The 21,600-nt window shown below is 41.9% G+C and overlaps 1 protein-coding gene across 8 annotated transcripts in view; it reads left to right on the plus strand.

Moving 5' to 3' along the window:
* qkib (QKI, KH domain containing, RNA binding b) overlaps positions 1-21,600 on the plus strand; it is a 568,349-nt gene that overhangs the window by 216,683 nt on the left and 330,066 nt on the right. The gene's annotated exons all lie outside the window — the stretch shown is intronic.

The raw sequence follows: 21,600 nt of genomic DNA on the forward strand, positions 1-21,600 counted from the left end.
AACCTGCATGGTGGTATGGGAAATTTTTCAGCCTTTCTTATTCCATGAACAAAAGTGGGGGAGAAGGATCTAAAAATAAATTTATTGAGATTAATTTTTGAGCTACAATTACCAAAATATTCCAGCAGAATGACTCAACGCTCAACAAAGAAGCTTTAGCTCAACTCTAGCAATAAAAAGATGTGTTGGTGCACAATCACTGGCTGAATACTAATCCTTGCTAATACTTCTTGATCTTTGTGAAAAACACAGCTTTTAGCCCTGTTCTCATGTTGCATAACCTGACCTTACTGTTTCATCTCGACAATTTCTCTTATCTTAGGCAGCTTAAGTAAATCAAATGCTGTGCATAATTGACTTTTTATCATGAGCAATGCCAGAGAACTTTAGGTTGTCGAATGTGTTGTGTTTCTGTATGTCACCGAGTTCCCATCACTGTTGGAATGTAGATGGGGGGGCAATCGGGTCAGGAGAGTGGGCAGTAGTTGGGGGTTGGTGGTCATCAGGTGGTCTATTGGGGGGGTCGGTAGAGAGGTCAATGGTATAATTATCTGGAGGTTAGAACTGGTTCTAATCCTTCTAACTTTTCTTGGATAGCTACTCTACTAAATGAGTTGGAACCAGCTGAAGTCACCAGAGTTTTGGAAGGTTCATGGCGCAGGATAACTGCCCAACGGAAGTTGAAACTTTCTGGGCAAGTCACATATAGTCAGCACATGGGGACTTCCAAGAGGTCCACCAGCACATCTTCAGAGGTACAACCATCTGGAGAAGGGAAGATCTGGGGCAGTATATTTAGAAATCAGACTAGTGTACACCAATGAAACTGGTAAATGGTTCTGAATAGTTTTTGTTAAAGTCATTTTCAGTTATTTAAAGATGTGGCATATACACGATTCATAAAAAAGCATTTTTTTGTAATAAACACAATTTCAGTTGCATTAATAAAAATTCACCAGGTGTACAGATTTCTGTGCACCAGGGAATATTTTTGGTGCAAGGGGAAGAAAATACACAAGCATGTTCTAAAACACTGTCCAAACCTGCTGCTTCAAGGGGAATTTTACATGTGTGATTGTACAAATGAGTTTGAGCAGAAACTTGAACCATGACTTCACATTGAGAATACAAGTGCAGTTTCTTTCAGATCTCTGTGTCCAGCTCAAGCCCCAAATCTTTGAATTGTTTGTTGATAGGAATATTTTTAATGTTGTGATCAAAACTATCACAAAGGCGACAACAGATAAGAGCTTTCTGCTCACCTAGCTTGCCTTTCCATTGTTTCCCCTCCTCTACCATCCCTGTTGTAGTGTCGGTCTCTGATTCCAGAATTGTTGCTTCCACTACCCTGTCTTGAAAGGTCACCTGAGCTATTAATCACTCTTCACATGAAGTGCTTCCTGACATTAAGATTGACCTTGCATTTTATCTATTGTATCTATATTTCCTTTTTTTGATGGTTTTGGTTTCATTTAAATGAGTGTTTTGCATTTTGGTTCCAATTCACCTTACTACCTTTATTTCTATAAAGTTTCCTCTCATTGAGTTCCTTTCGAGGCTGTTAAGTTTGAGCATTTTTTGTGGCCTTACCTCATAACTCAATTCCATGATGCTATTAATCAATCCCATGATGCTATTAATTAGCTTTATGGCAATTTTCTGAACTTACCCTAGAGTTTGGGAGTATCCAGTGTGCCCTGTTGTTTAGAATTAGATAGTGGCCTGAATATTCCATTCACATGAAAAAAATGTATGTTTATCTTCCTCCGATTTTTCAAGGCATTTTTCTGATGGAGGATCCTTCAGAACTCAGTCAGTTCAGGGAACCGGTGAGAGAGCAGCGAAGAGAATCCACGTAGAAACCATCTTTTTACAGCATTAGTTGCCATATTTTGTTAAGAGTTCAAACGTTCCTACGTTTCTTTGAAAAGCAACGGAGAAAAGGTAAGGTTTAGGGTGAGGTGGGTAAGGGGAGGGTAGGGTCAGAAGGTAAGAGGGTAGCGTCACTAAGGGAAGTGGGTAGGGTGGATGAGGGGATAGGGTGACTAAGGAGGCAAGATTGGTAAGGTGGGTAAGGAGGTAGGTAGGGTGGTACGGTTGGATGAGATTGGGTGGGGAGGAGTTGGGGGGTCAAAGAGCAAATCGGGTGGTGGGACTGGTTGGGTCAGAGAGGAGTCTGGAGGTCAAGGGGGAGTTGGAGGGATCAGTGCAAGTGATTTAGGGGGTTTGATTCTGTAGTTATCCATGCATTAGGTTTTAATCTAACATTTCCTGGGAGACTACTGTTGCAAAATTGGGTAGACTAATTGTAGATTGATTGTAGTATTGTAAAATGCTAGGGAGAAAGCATTGTATGGTCCCTTTAAAAGGCGGTGCTTAAAGAAATGTGAGTACATAGCCTCAAACTGAAACATTTGTATTGAAAAGACAAGCAACAGTGTTACCAAGGCAAATCTGATGGTCTTGACAACCTAGGACCAATCCTATTGTGGGAAATATTGATATGTCATCACAGGTATAAAAGAAGGGTGGCAGTGGGACAAAAGGAGAGAGCACCTGTCACAGCTCTTAGAAATCATAGAAACCCTACAGTGCAGAAGGAGGCCATTCGGCCCATCGAGTCTGCACCGACCACAATCCCACCCAGGCCCTACCCCCACATATTTTACCCGCTAATCCCTCTAACCTACACATCCCAGGACTCTAAGGGGCAATTTTTTAACCTGGCCAATCAACCTAACCCGCACATCTTTGGACTGTGGGAGGAAACCGGAGCACCCGGAGGAAACCCACGCAGACACGAGGAGAATGTGCAAACTCCACACAGACAGTGACCCGAGCCGGGAATCGAACCCGGGACCCTGGAGCTGTGAAGCAGCAGTGCTAACCACTGTGCTACCGTGCCGCCCGGTAGCTCAAAGCTCCATCTGGATAGCAAAGGTACCAAAGAAGAAAGGAGAATCAACAGAGAAGGTCCAGAATATTCCGGACACAAAACCTGGCTGCAATTTAGAGAGTAACTGAATTCTTTTTTTTGTTAATGAGTGGGAATTGTATATATTTGGAACAGCATACCATTATAATCTTTTATTCAGTTTGTTAATAGTTTAGTAAAGTTGTTCGCTGTTAGATAAATAAATTGTTATGTGTTGATTTTCAAGAGTGTGTTTATTTTGTACTTAATCGCTAGGAGTTGCTGAAGAGCAGGTCACACCACTTCACAAACGTTTTACAGATTATGAGGTGAGGTACTCCTCTTTTGGGGGTTTTGGTGTTAGTTCCTCAGAAGGGGGATCAACCTCCGCTTTGTAACACTCCCCAAGTAAGTACGTTAGAACCGTCTGAATTGTCCTACTTGAACTCCGAGTTGGGGACTTCTTAAGAGTATCTTTGGAGTAAGGGTATTATCCATAAGAAGTTTAAACTTGCCAGGCAATTCCCATGGAGTCATTGCGTTGGGACGTCTGAGGAGTCCATAGCATATTTTAGACACTAGGTTCGTCTCTGACTATCCAGAGACAAGGAGATCTGGGCCATTTTGTTCAATCTGTGGCTTAATCAGAGCACCTTCAGTTCAGCACAATAACCTAATTCTTAAATTCTAGTTTATCATCCCCATTACAATGTTGATCCATGTATTCACTGGCCAAGGCAAGTGTTGAATTTGCTATTTTCCCATTATTTGATACAAGAGTTAGCATAATACCATTCATTGAATATGCCATTCATTCTTTCTGAACAATGTCAATCTTTGCACGTGTTTTTAAATTTAATTTACCACGTTACAATCCACTTGAAGAATTCTGTCTGGATCTTTCTGTTGTTCTTTGGCTGTCTCATGGAATTCAACTGCTCTCTATTTTAATATTGTCTGACAATTGCATTTAATGATATGTTTGTATGCTGGTTACTGAAGTGCATAAGATTGGTAAGAAGATTTTGATCAAGTAAAGCATTATTCCAATCTGTGGAAGTACATTCTAACATCCAGTAGAGTCTAGAAACTATGACCCTATAAAATATTGCAGACTATAAGGAACATTATGTCAAATGTTTGGATTAAACTATTTTAATGCTTGCATCAAAATAATGCAGAAGAATTTCCTTCTTTTAAGGGGGTTTATGGAGTAAAAAGGAGAAACTTGACAGTGGCAGAAGTTTTGGTAACAAAAATTTGTTTTAAAGTTCACTTATTAGTTTCACAAGTAGGCTTACATTAACATGGCAATGAAATTACTGTGAAAATCCCAAGTCGCCACACTCCAGCACCTGTTTGGGTACACTGAGGGAGAATTTAGCATGGCCAATAATGTTTTATTAGTGTTACAAGTAGGCTTACATTAACACTGCAATGAAGTTACTGAAAAGGTGTGACGATATTGTGCCTTTAAGAAATGATTTTGTGTTATGTTTCTTCTGAAGGCACTGTTATAAACCTCAGCTCTGATTATGATCATTTTTTTCTGCTCCAGGCAGCCCACCTGCTGAGAATGCAGAAGAATAATTACTCCTAGTTATTGGGGTGTTTGTTTTAATCTGCGTTAATGCAGTTTTGTTATTTTTTGGGTTGTCCCCTGAGATTTCAGAGTAGGGTTTCATTAGGTTGCTTAACAAGAGCGCATTATGTGCTAAAGGGAGGAGCTAGACTTGGAGGGAAAAAGCAGGCAGTTTCTGTTTGGATTTTGCAAGGAGCAGCAGCTCTTCTCTCCCTCTCTATCTCACTTTCTCTGGAGATTGAAGTCTGGGACTTGCTAGAAAATAGGTATCTATGTCTCGAGGTGTTAAAAGGCTTGAGGACTGGCAACCCACGTTAGTCTGTGTTTTTGCTAATTGATTTTAAAGAGGAGTTTAAGTCCATGAGGAATATGGTTCAAATTGGAACCAAGAGATAGGCTAGCAGTTAAGAATTGTATCTTGTCATGTTTAAGTATTTCAGTTGGTAAAAGTTATGCTAATTCTTTGATATAGTTAAACTGCATTGTTAAATAAAGTTTGTTTTAATCAAAGCTTCCTAGTGGGTCAGTAGAATCATGCCCACCCACTTAGCATTGCTCCTGTCACACTGGCAGTGCCCATTTGGCACTGCCAGGGTGTCTGGTGGGCACTGCTGAGGTGCTATGTGGGCATTGCCCACAGGCCAGGTGGACACTACCTGATGGGCTTTGCCTGGCCATGCCCCCGACCACCCGGGGGCTTCAATAACCTCCGAGCTCCCTGGCTTGGCCATCGTACCTGGGAGACCAGTAGTGATTGTCGTCATGCTCGCGCCATGCCCAAAGGTCAGAAGATGTCAGGAGCTGGAAGAATCTGGTCTTGAACAGGCTATGCATATTTAAATATGCTAATTGTTTTCATGCCCTTTTGGGTGAAATCTGGTTCACACCATTAGAAAGGGTCCGGGACGATTGCAAACTGTGTGGCACCAGGCGTGAAACTGATTTTTAGGCCCACAGCTATTTACTCGGGGTCGATGTGATCTGTGCCAGGTGCGGCGAGGTCGGAAAAGCATCCCCTTGGTGTTTCACCAAACACTGAAAGCCAATTATTGTTCCTGTTGTGATAACTAAACTTATTTTATAATACATTTTGTGTGGTCCTTGGAGACTTTGATTTTGAGGGGTGAATGCATTGATTGATTCTCTTGCACCTTTTGTGTACAAAAGGTAAATTTGCTTTGTAAACTTATTGTAGCCTCATTCATAATTCAGAACCATAATTCTGATCTCTTGCTTTTCAGTTTTGTGCTAAGAATCTAAATTAATCACACATATGCTTGATGAATGGAGCATTGAACCTTATCACTGGTACATTATAGTGTTTGCATATCTAAACATTTCCAAGTATGCAGTAGCTCATCTGTGGTCAGCCATAGTGTCACACATCAGCCAGTTTGCTCAGTTACAAATATCGGTGCAGTCACATTGCTTTCCACCCTCACAAATGGCTGATCAGAATAGAAGTAAAAACTGGCTAGACTTGAGAATAAAAATTTCTTGCAGTTTCTTATTCTGCAAGTATTAATCTCACTGCATTTCGATCTATGCCGTCAGTATTTCTGTTCAATGTTAGTGCCTTTTCTTCAGGATGAAATCAGATTGATGGAGATAATGGGCCAAAAATGAATTGTCTGCAGTTTTCTTTGAAACCCCAACTTTTCACTCTTTATTCAGTTTCAGAAACTATGATTCAAAAATATTATTGCCAATGGTATGAGGCAGAAATGCTTTAGTTTTAAACTTTTTCAGTTTATTTGTGTTTTCTCTGTTAAGAAGTGTGTTGTAGCAGCTGACAAGGGTTTTGTGTAATCAAGGTCCTCTTTCTTATTGTACTGCTTTAGAAGAAGGCACTATTGAACGTGAATTCCTTGTGCTTTAGAAAATATTTCCCCTCTGGAAATTTGGTGCTGCCAAATTTTGCTACAACCCCCATCATCTGAAGATAAAGTTTCAAGCTACGTTAAGAACAGAGGGCCCCAAGCTACCTTTGATATTTCATCCCAATGGTGATTCTTCATGTATGAACCTAGCCAGTAATTTCTGGCAGCCTATTAAACCAAGAAGCAAGGAAGCACACAACCCCTATCATGTCTGTAATTGACATCCATATGCACATTAGTTATTAACATTTTTCACCCCCCAGACTAGAGATGATGTGGTCAATTCATGTGTTGATGTTGCTATGATGTGGAGATGCCGGCGTTGGACTGGGGTAAACACAGTAAGAAGTCTCACAACACCAGGTTAAAGTCCAACAGGTTTATTTGGTATCAAAAGCCACTAGCTTTCGGAGCGCTGCCCCTTCGTCAGGTGAGTGGGAGTTCTATTCACAAACAGGGCATATAAAGACACTAACTCAATTTACAAAATAATGCGAGTCTTAAAGGTACAGACAATGTGAGTGGAGAGAGGGTTAAGCACAGGTTAAAGAGATATGTATTGTCTCCAGGCGGGACAGTTAGTGAAATTTTGCAAGCCTAGGCAAGTCGTAGAGGTTACAAATAGTGTGACATGAACCCAAGATCCTGGTTGAGGCCGTCCTCATGTGTGCGGAACTTGGCTATCAGTCTCCGCTCAGCAGTTCTGCGTTGTCGTGTGTCGTGAAGGCCGACTTGGAGAACGCTATCTGTAACCCCCACGACTTGCCTGGGCTTGCAAAATCTCACTAACTGTCCTGTCTGGAGACAATATACATCTCTTTAACCTGTGCTTAACCCTCTCTCCACTCACATTATCTGTATCTTTAAGACTTGATTACCTGTAAAGACTCACATTCCAACCATTATTTTGTAAATTGAGTTTGTGTCTTTATATGCCCTGTTTGTGAACAGAACTCCCACTTACCTGATGAAGGGGCAGCGCTCCGAAAGCTAGTGGCTTGTGCTACCAAATAAACCTGTTGGACTTTAACCTGGTGTTGTGAGGCTTCTTACGATGTTGCTATACCAGTTAGGATCAGCTGACTCAGCACAAGTCTGGCATCGAAACTAAGGATTTCCTGGTTTATCGTGCTTAGTTCCAATCTTGCTGATACACATATGTTTCATTGAGACAATCTTACCCATATCACTTCCAGACAACTTATTTGCCATCTCTGCTCAAGATTCCATCTGTGGATTAGAGGGAGAAACGTAAAAACAGGATGAGGCTATTTATCCCTCAAGCCGTTCTGCCATTTAATTCGATAATGGCTGATCGATATTTCAAATCCATTTTTTAAATTCATTCACTGGTTAGGCCAGCATTTATTGCCCATCCTTAGTTGCCTTGAGAAGGTGGTTGTGGACTGCCATCTTGAACCGCTGCAGTCCCTCATGTGAAGGTACCCCAGAATGCTGTTAGGGAGGGAATTTGACACAGCCACAGCGAAGGAACGGCAATATATTTAATGATGAATGACTTGGAGGGGAACATCTAGGTGGTGGTGTTCTCAGGTATCTGCTGTCCTTGTCCTTCCGGTAGTGGTTGTAGGTTTGGAAGGTGCTGCCAAAGGAATCTTGGTGAGTTTCTGCCTTTGATCCATATCCATTGATACCCTTGCACAATCAAAATTTGTTGATTCAGATCTTGAAAATTTAAATTCGTGCAGCACCCACAGCCACAACGAGAATTTCACATTTCCACTCTTTCCAGTGAAAGAGCATTTCCACTGTTCTTAGGATAAAAAGTACTTCCTAATTTTACTACTAAATGGTCTAGCTTTACAAAAACACATGAAATAGGAGCAGGAGAAGACCATATGGCCCTTCGACCTGCCCAGGCATTCAGTACGATCATGGCTGATCTTGGGCTTCAACCCTACTTCCCTGCCCTTTCTCCATTTCCCTTAATTCCCTGAGAGACCCAAAATCCAATCTGTTTATGCAATCTGTGATAATTTAATCCTGATATGATTTTGGTAAATATTCACTGTAACCTGTCTAAAGACCTCCCTCTTAAGGAGCAGCGCCCAGAACTGAATACTCCAGCTGGGGTGTCAACAAGAATTTGGACAACTGATGAATAACTTCCTTAACCTCTAGCTAAAGGTCACCATCCAATTAGTACTTCTGACTCCTTCTGCACACCAGTTTTTAATAATTTGTGTACCTGGATACCCTTTGCTCCTCTACTATTCAGTCTTTCACTTTTACTGGTTGTGTTTACAAGTTATCCAGGCTAGTGATGTTCTTTCCTTGTCCACTAATGCAACTGGACCAAAAAAACTTTGGTGACGAGACAGGCCAGAGTATGTGAAGCTGGGCATCATACTGCCTAAAATATCTCTGTTAACCTAAAGATTGATTATATCTTATATTTAATCAAAAATGTGTTCATATTGGTTTAACATTCTGATCATTGCCACTGATTATTCTAGAAAAATCCCTCTGAATTGAATTGATGGTTAGAGAAGCTTTGATGCTGTAGTAATCCAATTCGGTTGGGATAATTGAAGATGGCTATGTGCTAATAGGATGGAAAAGCAATGCACTGGTGAATGGGTGTACAAATAATGTCATTTTGATTTTCTTATCAGCCCCAGGCTTAGAGACTGCAACATGGGTTATCAGTCATCTGGGGCTTCAATCTGCCTGGCAAGGTTATTTTCTGTAGGGCAGACAGCACACAGTTGAGACCATAGAGACCGTAAAGAAAAGAGAGATAATGACGTTTGATTGATTGTGGGTGCAAGAATTCAATTAGTCTTCATTACGAACAAAATAGATGGAATTGAAAAGTTCAGTTTTATGTGGCTCAGTTCAGAACTGTGCCCTATTTACTTTTGTTTTATGTAACTTTTCAAACCTGCCTATCTGCATTTGAGGATCTCATCTTCCCTGGAAGGTTTGCTTGAGAATTGCAGCACAGTACACTCTTAGTTACAAGGCACAAGCCCTTGTGCATCTCATCAAATGGGGATAGTATATTTAGCTGATGGGACCTCCTCTGAAGAGGAAGAGAGGGGCAGCAGGGAGAGGAGGCCAAGTAAGCACAGACAGCATCCCAGGAAGCGACATTTGGGAGGAGAGGCATAGACTCAGTTGGTGCAGGGCCAGCAGGGAATTCAAGGTGATGGAGTCTGAATTACCCAGTGACTAAAGTTTATAGGTAGTGCTGCAACTACCTCCAAGTGTCCAAGTTCCAGTGCTAAAGAAGGCTCCAATTCTCGAGGGACACAGTGACAGTAACATGCTAGATGATAGGGCTGGAAATTTCCTCCAACTGCATAGGCAGTTAACCCATCCCAGTGGCTTTAAAGGTCACAGTGGCACTCAACTTTAACTACACTGGCTCTTTCCAGGGGTCAGTGGGAGATCTGTGTAGTGTGCCCCAATCAGCTGCACACAGTTGTGTCAAGTTCACCACTGATGCTATCTTCCGACACTTCCACACATTTATCCATTAAGGCAAACAGACAAGGCTAGCCAGGCAGAGAGAACTAGGAGCATTGCTGCAATTACTGGATTTCCCCCGCATCCAGGTGCAATAGGTTGCATTCATGTGGCCATCAAGGCATCAGCAAATGAGCTAGGAGCCCTTGTAAACTGAAAGGGCTTCCACTCAATGAATGTACAGTCATCTGTGACCACAGGACACTGATTCTCCAAGTCTGTGCTCATTACCCTGGCCAGTCATGTGATGCATACATCTTGTGACACTTGGGTACCAAAGTTGTTCATGGCTCCTGCATGATTGGATGGATAGCTCCTGGGTGACATGGCTATTCTTTGAAAGGGTGACACCACTCCGGCGCCCAAGAACAGAGGCACCAGAGAGACTCATGCAAGGGCAGCAGTGGAAAGGACCCTTGGACTGTTCAACATGCGCTTCAGATGCCTGGACTGATCAGGAGCGGTGTTGTAGTATCCTCCAGATTGTGTCTCCCTTATAGTTGTAACATGCTGCACAATCTGACTCTGACAAGGGGACCCAGTGGAGGCTGAGGAAAGCGAGGCCAGGGAGGATGGCTCCAGTGATGGGTTTGATGAAGAGCTTGTGGAGGCAGACGAGTGGAATCTATAGGCAGGTAGGGATACCAGTGATCTTGCAAACCTTCAGCTAGGCAGGCTCAGGGTCAGCGCAATGCTCATGCTCTGCAAGGACTTCTCTATGACGGAGACCATGGCATATAGACCTTCTTGGATCTCCGCCAGATCTCCATGCATATCCCACTAGGAATCCAGCATCTGCTGCCTAATGGATGACTCCAGAGGCTCATCATCTGCCTTGGACTCAGCATGGCTCTGGTCTCCAGCAGTACTTCCACTGCAGACGCCCTGGGACCTTCCTGCTTTTGCCAGCTCCTCTTGCAAGTGTGATGTGCCTTTACCAATCTACAATACCCATAGGGTCGATGTCCTAATACCCACTGGTGTGTTGTACCTGTGCTGGTGCCTGGCTCCAAGAAAAGGTGTGACACTGGTACAGGTGTAAAAGTGTCTTGCTATGTGTTTAAAGGGGAGTCCTCAAAATCACTGGCGGCTTTTGTGAATGGCGCATCAGCTGGAGGAAGATAACACATCAGTACATTCAACTATTACATAGTCACTGTGCATGCTAGGTGGGCTGATGAGACAATGAAAACCTGTGGCATCAGCATTAGTACTTTCAATGGGGATTCTTGCTGTGACACTTCTGTTTCAGATGAGAAGACCCCATAATGTTTGCACTCCCCACAACACAAGCATTTGTGCTGTGCACACTTACCTTCATCCAAGACCCATTCCTCACCACACCGATGGGACATGCTAGAAAGTGGCACTCCAGATCCAGTGCATTACTCTCACATGGTCTGATGGCGTATGGATTGGGCATCCCACTGTCTATTCTTCGGTACTCCACCACATTATGGCTTCTCTTCTCCTGAAAGGGAAAAATAATGTTTGTATACCCCACACGTTCATATATAGAGCATTTAACTCTGTCTTTTACCACTCTTGCAATCTCTGGTCTTATTTGCTGGTGCACTCTTACCTTTTGTAAGTTCTATCCCTTCCTGCCACACTCTGGTTATCGGTATCCAAATTGCTATCCTGCTTTATTACCTTGTCATTTGCCTTTAATTTACCACATCTTCCCTCACATTGTTTCCTCTACTATTCAGTTTAAAGTCCCCTCTACCGTCCTAGTTATATAACTTGCCAGAACATTGGTCCCAGCAGCTCTCACTTAAGTTTCCAACTTTCTTAATAAATTATTGTGCGTTGCTTGTCATTTTGTAAAAAATGATTCTATTATTTTTCCTCACCCTCCATTTAGGATCAGGCCCAATTATAGCAAATGATTTAGTATTTTACTTATCTTGGCATGCTTGCAAAATGGAGGGCGCCATTTCATATATCCATGATCTATCATATTTGGCCAATTACAGAGTAAATCTCCACAACCTACAGAAACCACCATTTGGAAGTTGGCATGTTTAAACCCCAATGCAGGACATATAACAGTACTGATGGAATTTTGCATTGCTAGAAGGCCAGCTTTTGGTTGAGATTTTAAATGAAGGTTTCATATGCCTGTTCCTGAAAAAAGCCATGCAAGTATTCAAAGAAAATTAATGACCAGACCAATGTTTATCCCTCAATCACTACCATTAAAACCAATGAACTGGCCATTAATCTCATTGCTGTTGGTATGTCTATGCTGTGCAGATTTGGCTGTCTCACTTGCTCCTTAATTGATTACACTTGAGAAAGTAATTTTTTATCTATGAAGTGTTTTTGATGTATTGAAAATGTGAAAACAATTACATAAGTGTCAATTTTTAATTCTTAACTCTGCAGCCAAGCTATGATTTGTTTGAAAATTTGTATCCCTTAGTATGGCATTGCATGGCACGTGATAACATTTTTCTTGATTCACTTCTGATGAGTTCATACTAAGCTGCGAGATGTGTTAACTTGGCAGCTTAAGCATTTGCCTACAAACATTTTGATCTAACCAATTGACTCATTATCCAGTGTTGGTGTTGTTTTTAAGATACAAAACCGGTTGCACATTTTCATTGCTAAAGGGATCAAAATGTTGCACAAGGCACATAACTGGAGGCAGCAGAAGCTAACTAGCAGATGACGAAACATATTTGCATGTCTTTGCCCCATGGTTGTGAGAATACTCGCCATCATTGTGGCAACCATTGCTGAGGCCATAGCCAGTAGCAGGCTGAAAACATTCAAGATGACGGTGCCCTCATACCTAATCCGCATTCTCTTACCCTACATTGCCCTAAACTTTTTCTTGTGGCATTTTCATTTTAAGTACCCAAGAACTTTAAATGGCAGGTTTGGAAGAGTAACAAGATGCTGCTGATGATGATGGCATACCATAATTTATCACTCTCACCCACTAGCTCAAGTATTGGCACTGCATTGCACATAATTTACAGGGTAGTGTAGAGATGTGATCTGGACATGATGAGACAGTGCTTGTAGCCAGGGCAAAGGACAAGGGTTTTTCATATACCAGCTATCCAGAAGAGGCGGCTGTATTAAGTTTCTGCTGCAGAGGACTTTGATGGGGTGTTATACAGAAAAAGGCTAATGGTTTTGCACAATGAAATGCCTGGGGCATGGGAAGGCCTGCCAGAAAGCCGGTGTGCAACATTTAAGAGCATGCACGAGTCAGCACTAATTTGGCATAAGACTTTATCCAGAGCTTGGAGTACACTGTTTCCAGTGTGTAAGTGATGGCTAACTGGAGTGCATGTCTAGACTCAAAACTGATGTCTTAGCTTCCATTGCCATACTAGAAGCAGCTGTCTAATGTCTGAGTCCTATAATGGAAGCTCAGATCCTCTTGTACAAGCTTAGCTGACTGCTGTACAAAGTTATACTCTTGCTTTCATGGCTGCAGATATAATTTCATGGCTGCAGAAAGCTTGCTGGCTTTCATAATGATTCAACAATCTGTCCTCCGATGGAATACCAAAGTCCTCCCATCACTGTCCTCCTACCAATGCCTTTGCTGGTGTCTGTCAACCAGACAGTCCAGACAACTTCACCCATGCCACGATGATGCCTTTTATAGCTGGGCCATCTTGAACTGGAATTGCTTGAGGCCATTCTCCAAGACCATCAGCAGTCTTCTCTGCTGAAAGTCAACAGCCTTCCACCAGCCATGCTGCAATTAGTGGGGTAGCATTGCATAAGAGTGCGAGGACAGACAAAGACACATGGAGGCAAGCACTATGGGAACGCACAAGGCAGGGAGTGTGCAATGTGGAAATCCTCAATTCAGCGCAAAGACTGATGCACCTCACATCTAGAAAGGATGCTTTCTGCCAGAATCAGAGATTGGTATGGCCCCTGCTCTGACCAAGACCCCACAAAACTACAAAGGGTTGTGAACGAAGCCCAGTCCATCACACAAACCAACCTCCCATCCATTGACTCTGTCTACACTTCCCGCTGCCATGGAAAAGCAGCCAGCATAATCAAGGACCCCATGCGCCTCGGACATATTCTCTTCCACCTTCTTCCTTCGGGAAAAAGATACAACAGTCTGAGGTCAAGTACCAACCGATTCAAGAACAGCTTCTTCCCTGCTGCCATCAGACCTTTGAATGGACCTACCCCATATTAAGTTGATCTTTCTCTACACCCTTGCTATGACCGTAACACTACATTCTGCACCCTCTCCTTTCCTCCTTTATGTATGGTATGCTTTGTATGGAGTGCAAGAAACAATACTTTTCACTGTATACTAATACATTTGACAATAATAAATCAGATCAACATGTTTATGCAAAATGGCATAATTTCATTTATAAATTTGTTTTGGCATGCTCATTTTGTCTTGACTTTTAATTTTGGCTAAGTGGACACTGTGATTGATGGTCAGTGACAGAAGGACAGCAAGTTGTGGTTGTAACAAATTCAGACACTTATCTTGGTTTTGAATCAGCAGTACCAGTTTGGGAACTACAGTTCCTGGTGGACCTTGTGATTTATGCACATGTCGGCTGGGAAATGGCTGCACATGTGCTGTTTGTGTTTTTTTTGTGTAGATGGCCTTTACACACTTCTACCAGCTGGGAAAACGTTGCACATGGGTAATTAGTAGATTTTATGTTCTTTAGACTGGGAACCAGCACTGCATACATGTGTAGAAGAAAAGAAATGAAACAACTCAAAACTGCAGGTCAGGTGACCTGAACAGGAGCACCTTTCAAGGGAGCAGAACACTGGATGGGGTCAGGGAGAAGATCCCAAACCAGGGAATGGGGCAGAAAGGTCCCAGAAGAAAGTTTCAGGTGGAGAAAAAGACAGGGATCAGGGATAGATCCCATTGAGTCAAGATAAATTCCAGGAGCAGAGAAAAGGATTCCATGTTAGAGAAAGTCCTGCAGGGAGAGAACTTGAAACTCTGAAGATGTGGAAGGGCCGCTTGGGAAAGTTTGTGACCCTGTGCAGCATGTTGTAAGGGCAAAGGTGCCCTTTTGGAGCAGTGGTGTTCTGCTTGGCATGAATGAAGGTCTGAAAGTGTGTTTGGTAGGTGGAGCTTGAACGTACCCCGATGAAGAGGAAAGGAATCTCGGAAGGTGAGATTGAAACCTTGAAGTTGGATCTTTATTGAACTAGTCTGACCAGGAGCAATGTTTGGAGAGAATTTCAAGGTGTGTTCTTCAAATGTAGAGATTGGAAACCCTGGTGACACAGGCAGAATTTTAATCAGACAGTTGGGTCATAGTGTGAGCATGTGGGTGGGTTGTTTAGAAATCTATAGAATCTGCTTTGACATCTGTAATTCATGGCAGAGTGAGGTGTGTTTGCCAGTTGGTTCACATGTACTGCATGCTTAACCTAAATTTTCAAATACAAGATAGATATGATAAATTGTTTTATCTTTCCGAATTTGTATGTATCAGTAAAAAATATAGCTGGGGTGAAGGTATAGTGAGTATTTTAACCATTTTCTTGTGATTGTATTGAAATCTTTCCAACTTTTTGTCTGGTGCATTATCGTTCATTTTTCTTGTTTAATTAATGTTTTACTCTTTGTGCTTAAAGTTCACCAGTAGACTCCTATGAATTTGTTCAGTTTCTAATTAAAATTTGGATCTATCAAGCCAAGTTTCACTTTAGGACCAGGCTTGTCCAATATTAACATCAGCTGGGATTGTAACATGCTGACCAGGAAATTGAGGTTGCATTTCTGGGGATTGCAGTTGGATGAGTTGTTCATGCATATCCCTGCCAGAAAGGGCTGTCTAGATTGCCTTCACCCTTCTCTTCCTGATTTATCTGCTCCTCATGCTCAACATATAGCTGTTGGTAACAGTCATCCCGTCATGATGATGACTGCATGCAGCAGTGTACCATGAATCTTGATACAAATTCTGCTGAGTACTGCAGGGCTCCTGCAGATTGGAACTATTATTTCAGTACCACAATGGTCGGCTCTATTATGTTTCAAGTGGCCGCCTGACTTTCATTGTTTGCATGCCATCCACATGTCCATGTGATGTTCACCACAGTGATGAACCATGTCATCAACAGTTAGCTCTTGTTGCCGAGTAGCTATCCTGTAGTTCGTCATGGTGGCTCAAATACAGGTGACACAACAGATTGCTGGAGATGGAAGGCATCATGACAACTGCCAGGATACTGTGCATTAACCTGCATGATTCTCTGCATATTGTCTCTCAGCAATGAGACAATGTGCAAATGGAATCCCTTTCCCTTCACTACATTTTTGGCGTTGACATGCGGTCCCTGCAAGGTGAGGTGTGTGGAATCAATGGTACCATTGACTATGGGAAAGCCTGTAATCCTTGTGAAGCACTGCAGGCTACTCTATGGCAAAATAAAATGAAGTGTAGTCAACTATCTTTGCCTATTAGTAACCTCTCTTATCTAACAGTGGATGGCAAATGGTAAGATGTTGCAAGTATCTCCAACTTGTAAGGAGCCTGACACAAATGTTCATAGCTATTGACAGTAAGATCCTCACCAGTGCGGTCCATGTGGTATAGATACACCCACAGTGCTGTTGGAGAGGGAGTTCCAGGATTTTGACCCAGTGACAGTAAAGGAACAGCAATATAGTTCTGTGGTGATTGTCCCTTTCAAGATTAATCTGCAGAGTAAGGATCACATGACCCAGGGAACCAATCAGGTGTGGGATCACCATGGTAATGAGGGCTTCTGTACTCCGAGCCATCACGGGAGCTGATTCCAGCCATGAAGCTACAGACCTCTGTATAGTTTTAACCTGTAAATAAACGTGTGTTTCCCTAAACTGGTGGGCAAAAATTATTACATTGGTGACAAGGATAAAAGTGAGCCTCGAACTGAGTATACAGTTTTTGTTGATGTTGAGACAAAGAATAGTAATTACAAAAGTGCCCTATTTGAATGGATAGATCCTTTGATCTCGTGGAGGACTGGACATTATGCATAGAGCGTTTGGGCCATTGCTTTCAGGCTAGTAGGATAGAGGAGGAGGAAAGGAAAAGAAAGGCAATCTTCCTGAGTGCGTGTGGGACCCAAGCTTACGATTTGATTTGAAGTCTTACAACCCCAAGCATGTTCAACTCCAAGTCACTCAGTGAGATTATTGAATTGCTAAAGTCACATTCGAAACCATTGGACATATTGGTTTAATGAATTCAGTGAGATTGTTGAATTGGTAAAGTCACATCCGAAACCATTGGTCAGATTTAAGTTTAATTCAAGGGGGAGAGCCCCAGGGCAAACTATTGTGACTTGCATCATCAAGTTGAAGCCAATCTTGGAGCACTGCGTCTTTGGAGTCACTTTGAATGATATACTTCAGAACTGATTGGTCTGTGGGGTGAATAATGAGATGATTCAACGGAAGTTACTACAGAGGCAGATGCAAATTTTAAGCGAGCATTGAAGATAGCACTGGCAATGGAGAGCTCTGGAAAGGGTGCACAAGAGTTACAAAGCACACAAAATGGTTCCATTCACCAGTTAAGGTGGAAACCTGCAGTCAGTAGTGATGTCAAAAACGAAGATGTAGAAGTGAAGTGGGAAGCAAATTCAGCTACAAATGAAACAAGATTTGGAAGAGGAAATCAATCGGCAAAGATTGAAGTAGAATGTTCCCATTGTGAGGGTAACCATTCCCCTGAATCCTGCAGGTATAAAGAGGCAGAGTTCTTTTTTCTGTCACAGAAATGGCCATTTAAGGTATCAGTGCAAAAGCAAGTCAAGTCCCCATAGTAGCCAATTAGGTAGAGTGTCACAAGTATATAATGTATAAGAAGCTAACACCAGTTCTTGTTTTGGAAGATGCCCCAGAAAGAAGCTTTTAACAGAGTAAAGTAATTGCTGCATTCTTCAAACTTGTTAGCAAAGGCCAATAGGGTTTATCCCGAGAACCCCCTCAGAAGCCAAAAAAGGCCACACTCAAATTGAGAGAGAATGATTATCAATGGTTTCTGGTGTCAAGAAATTCCACCAGTATTTGCACAGGAGGCACTTTAGCATTCCTTCTGATCACAATCCGCTTTTGGATCTTTTTAAAGAAGACAAGGCTATTCTGCCAATCGCATTGCAAGAATTCAGTATTAATCCCCTCTGCCTATAAATGTACCTTCAAACACTGACCTGGAACACACACAAATAGGGATGCATTTAGCCACGTAGCTTTGCCAGTATCACAGGAAATTGTCATGGCGTTGAATTTCGGAGACACATTTCCAGTCTCAACGAAGCACGTCAAGGACCAGTTGGAATCCATGCTACCCAAAGTGAGGCACCAATGGGATGGGATAATGAGCCAGTTTCTAAAGAGATGAAACCAAACTTTACATGAAAAGATGAATTAAGTGCCAAGATGGCATCATACTTTGGGGAGAAAAAGTAATCATTCCTGTACCAGGAAGAGACTTGCTCTTAGCTGAATTACACAGTGCCTATCTGGGTATACCTAAGATGAAGCTCCTCACCAGAAGTTATGTGTGGTGTGTCATTGATGCCAACATTAAGAGCCTAGTGAAGCACTGTGAACAGTGCCAATTGCAATAAATGTTGTCTGCGGCAGCCTCACCCTTGGCAGTGGCCTGGCCAGCCATGGGAATGAGTCCATATTGATTATATTGGTTCATTCATGGGCACAATGTTTTTGCTCCTTGTTGATGCACATTCAATGAGGTTGGAAGTGTTTGAGGTGAAGTCTCTGACATTGCATGTTACAGTTGAAAAATTACGCCAATGTTTTTCCACCCATGGAATACTTGAAGTCATAGTGTCTGACAATGGAACAGCCTTCATGAGTGCTGAATTTCAGTGACTTCGCTGGTATCGAGCACATGAACTAGCTGAATAAGTTGTTCAAACCTTTAAGTCTGGTGTGAAGAAACTGCCAGGAGGATCTCTGGAGACCACAATCTCTTGATTTCTTCTGGGCTATAGAACCACTCTACATGTAACAACGGGATTCTCACCAGCAGAGTTGTTAATGAACCATTATCTCAACAAGACTGAGCCTCATTTTTCCAAATTTGTCAGGGAAGCTAGAGGCCTGCCAAAGCACTTAGAAGGTGAACTATGATTCACATAAGTCAACACAGTTGTTTTCATGAAGCTGTGTTTGTGAGGAATTCTGGAAGTGGATTGACTGGAGTCCCTGGAGTTGTTGTATCCTAAACTGGACCACTGTCTTATCAAGTGGACGCAAGAAGGAAGGATCACCCAGAATCTATTCGAGAGAACAAGATACCTCAGCAGACAGTTTTGCCATCAGAAAATATATTGCTACCAGGAAATATTGCCGACTGTTTTAGTACTGAAGTATCTGATAATCCGGTAACAGACACAACTGACGTCTCCATGGAACAGAGAATTGAACTGCCTGTGCCTGAAGATGCATCGGCTGACTATATCATGTGGAAGGGCCCCAGACAGAGGAGCTCCACAAGGATTCAGAAACACCCTGAAAGATTTAATTTGTAATCAACTAAATTGATATTCTAAATGTTTAATTATCTGTGACTGTGTAAATTGAGTGACATTTGTATAAAATAACGTAGGGGGGGGAAGGAAATGGTGATTGTCCCTTTAAGGATCACACGACCTGGCAAACCAACTGGGGAGTATCACCATGGTAATGTGGGCTTCTGTATTCAGAGTTATCTCGGGAACTGATTGCAGCCACAAGGCTGCAAGCCTCTGGATAGTTATTACCTGTAAATAAGCATGTTGTTTTTTCTGGTGGATAAGAATTATTACAAGTTTCAAGTCAGGATGTTGGATGATTTGGAGGGGAACTTCCTGGTGGTGGTGTCCCCATATATCTGCGGCCCTTGTACTTCTAGGTGGGAGTGGTCATGGGTTTGGAATGTGTTATCTAAGGAGCCTTGATGAGTCCCTGTCGTGCATCAGTAGATGGTATACATTGCTGCTACTGTGCCTTGGTGGTGGAGGGATTGAATGTTTATGAGTTAATTAATTGTTAATAAATTAATGCCACAGTGTTACCAAAATAAATTCTTCAGATAATGAACTAAGGCTTTTAGGGTCTGAAAGTTTATCCTGGAGCAGAGGAACTTGGAATTGCATCCGCTTTGAATGAAAATTACATTGAGACTCAACACTCTGGCTAAACAAATTAAAGATTATAGTCACAGCTGCGAAAAATGGATGTGCTGAAGAGTAGGACTGCATTATAGAGCTAATGGTTCTGAAGACCCAAAAGCTGACTGTAGCCTTGGAATTAGGAATCTGCCATGGATAACTATTCTGATCTGATATATCATGCTTCCTCTTTATGGAGTAACGTTTGGTTAATTTGTGCTCCGTCAGAGTAAGGGTCATCAATACTGGAGAAACAAAATTCTTTGGGAGCACATTGTCGGCATCAAAAGCCCAGGAGCTGCAAAGTAGAGCGCCTGCTCTGCCCCAAAACCTGAAATGCATTTTTCATTACACCAATGTAACATTTTCATTCCACAGCTCAATTGCTGTTATAGTCATTCTGAGGGAAAGTGCTGATTTAAGTCCAATTTTTAGACAGTTTGATGTTGTAGACTCACATCAATCTGGAACTGGATTTAGTCCAAGTCAAAATTATTTTGGTAAAATTTGGAGAGGGGAAATTTTTACCTTTTCAGTCTGATTTTGAATCAAACCCAGATCACGGAGATGAAAAGACCATTGTGCAACCGTCCTACCCTTTAAAGAGCTTTGGTAGGCGAAACTTCACACCATTCTCTTTCTCTTCCACCCATAATCTGAATAAACCTACCCAATTCTTCACCAACATTTCATCCATTCCCTGCTACTTAAAAATGCAAGAATAAATTCCCTTTTAGTATCTAACTAACTTTGCGATTACAATTTAATAGTCTCTGTTAATGATTAAAACAGTTGCCTCTTGACATTATTCAAGTGAACACTGTACCAGTCCCTCTAAATAAAACCCTCATCATCTTGGACAGTGAATTGTTTTAGATCAGTGATAATTGTCTTTAAATTTGTGTGAACTGTTGTACGGTCAAGATTTAAAATGCGTATAATTATGCAGAGGATAATGGATACCTGAGGAGATTCTAAGACAATAGCAATTTTAGATGATGCGCAGAATCAAGAATGAAACTTCAGACAGTTATATGGTTCTGAACCCAAGGTGATTGGGCCCTTTAGAACAATTTTGCTTTTTTGTAACTTGAGCAATTTTTATTGGATTGGAAAAAAAAATCTGAAGAACAAAGAAAAAAATCAATTTGCTTGATGTGCATTCCATGTAGTTAATGCAGTGAAGTAATAGCAGTCAAGACCTACTCTGTGCAAGGTTATTCAGGGATGGTCAACAACCGATTGCATAATGTGACAATCATTATATATTAATTGTCATTGTCAGCGGGTTTGTTCTTTTTCTTGAATTTTGTGAGGATACAAGATCTGCCCCTCTCCAGTTTCTTTCAATTTACAAGCTAGTATTGCACTAAGCTGGTCACTTGTCGACACAAAGGCAGGCCAGATCAATTCTTCCACTTCTTCCTCTATCTGGCACCTCTCAACAGCACAGTGATTGAGATGTAGTACTCAGTGGAATACAGAATTGAAAATGCATTTGTTGTCCAACATTTGACATCAGGCAGTGATCACTTGATTTATTTTGTGGTTTGCTTCAAATACCAACATTCAGCATCAAT

Source organism: Mustelus asterias, chromosome 15 (genome assembly GCF_964213995.1).
Source record: "Mustelus asterias chromosome 15, sMusAst1.hap1.1, whole genome shotgun sequence".
Taxonomy (NCBI): domain Eukaryota; kingdom Metazoa; phylum Chordata; class Chondrichthyes; order Carcharhiniformes; family Triakidae; genus Mustelus; species Mustelus asterias.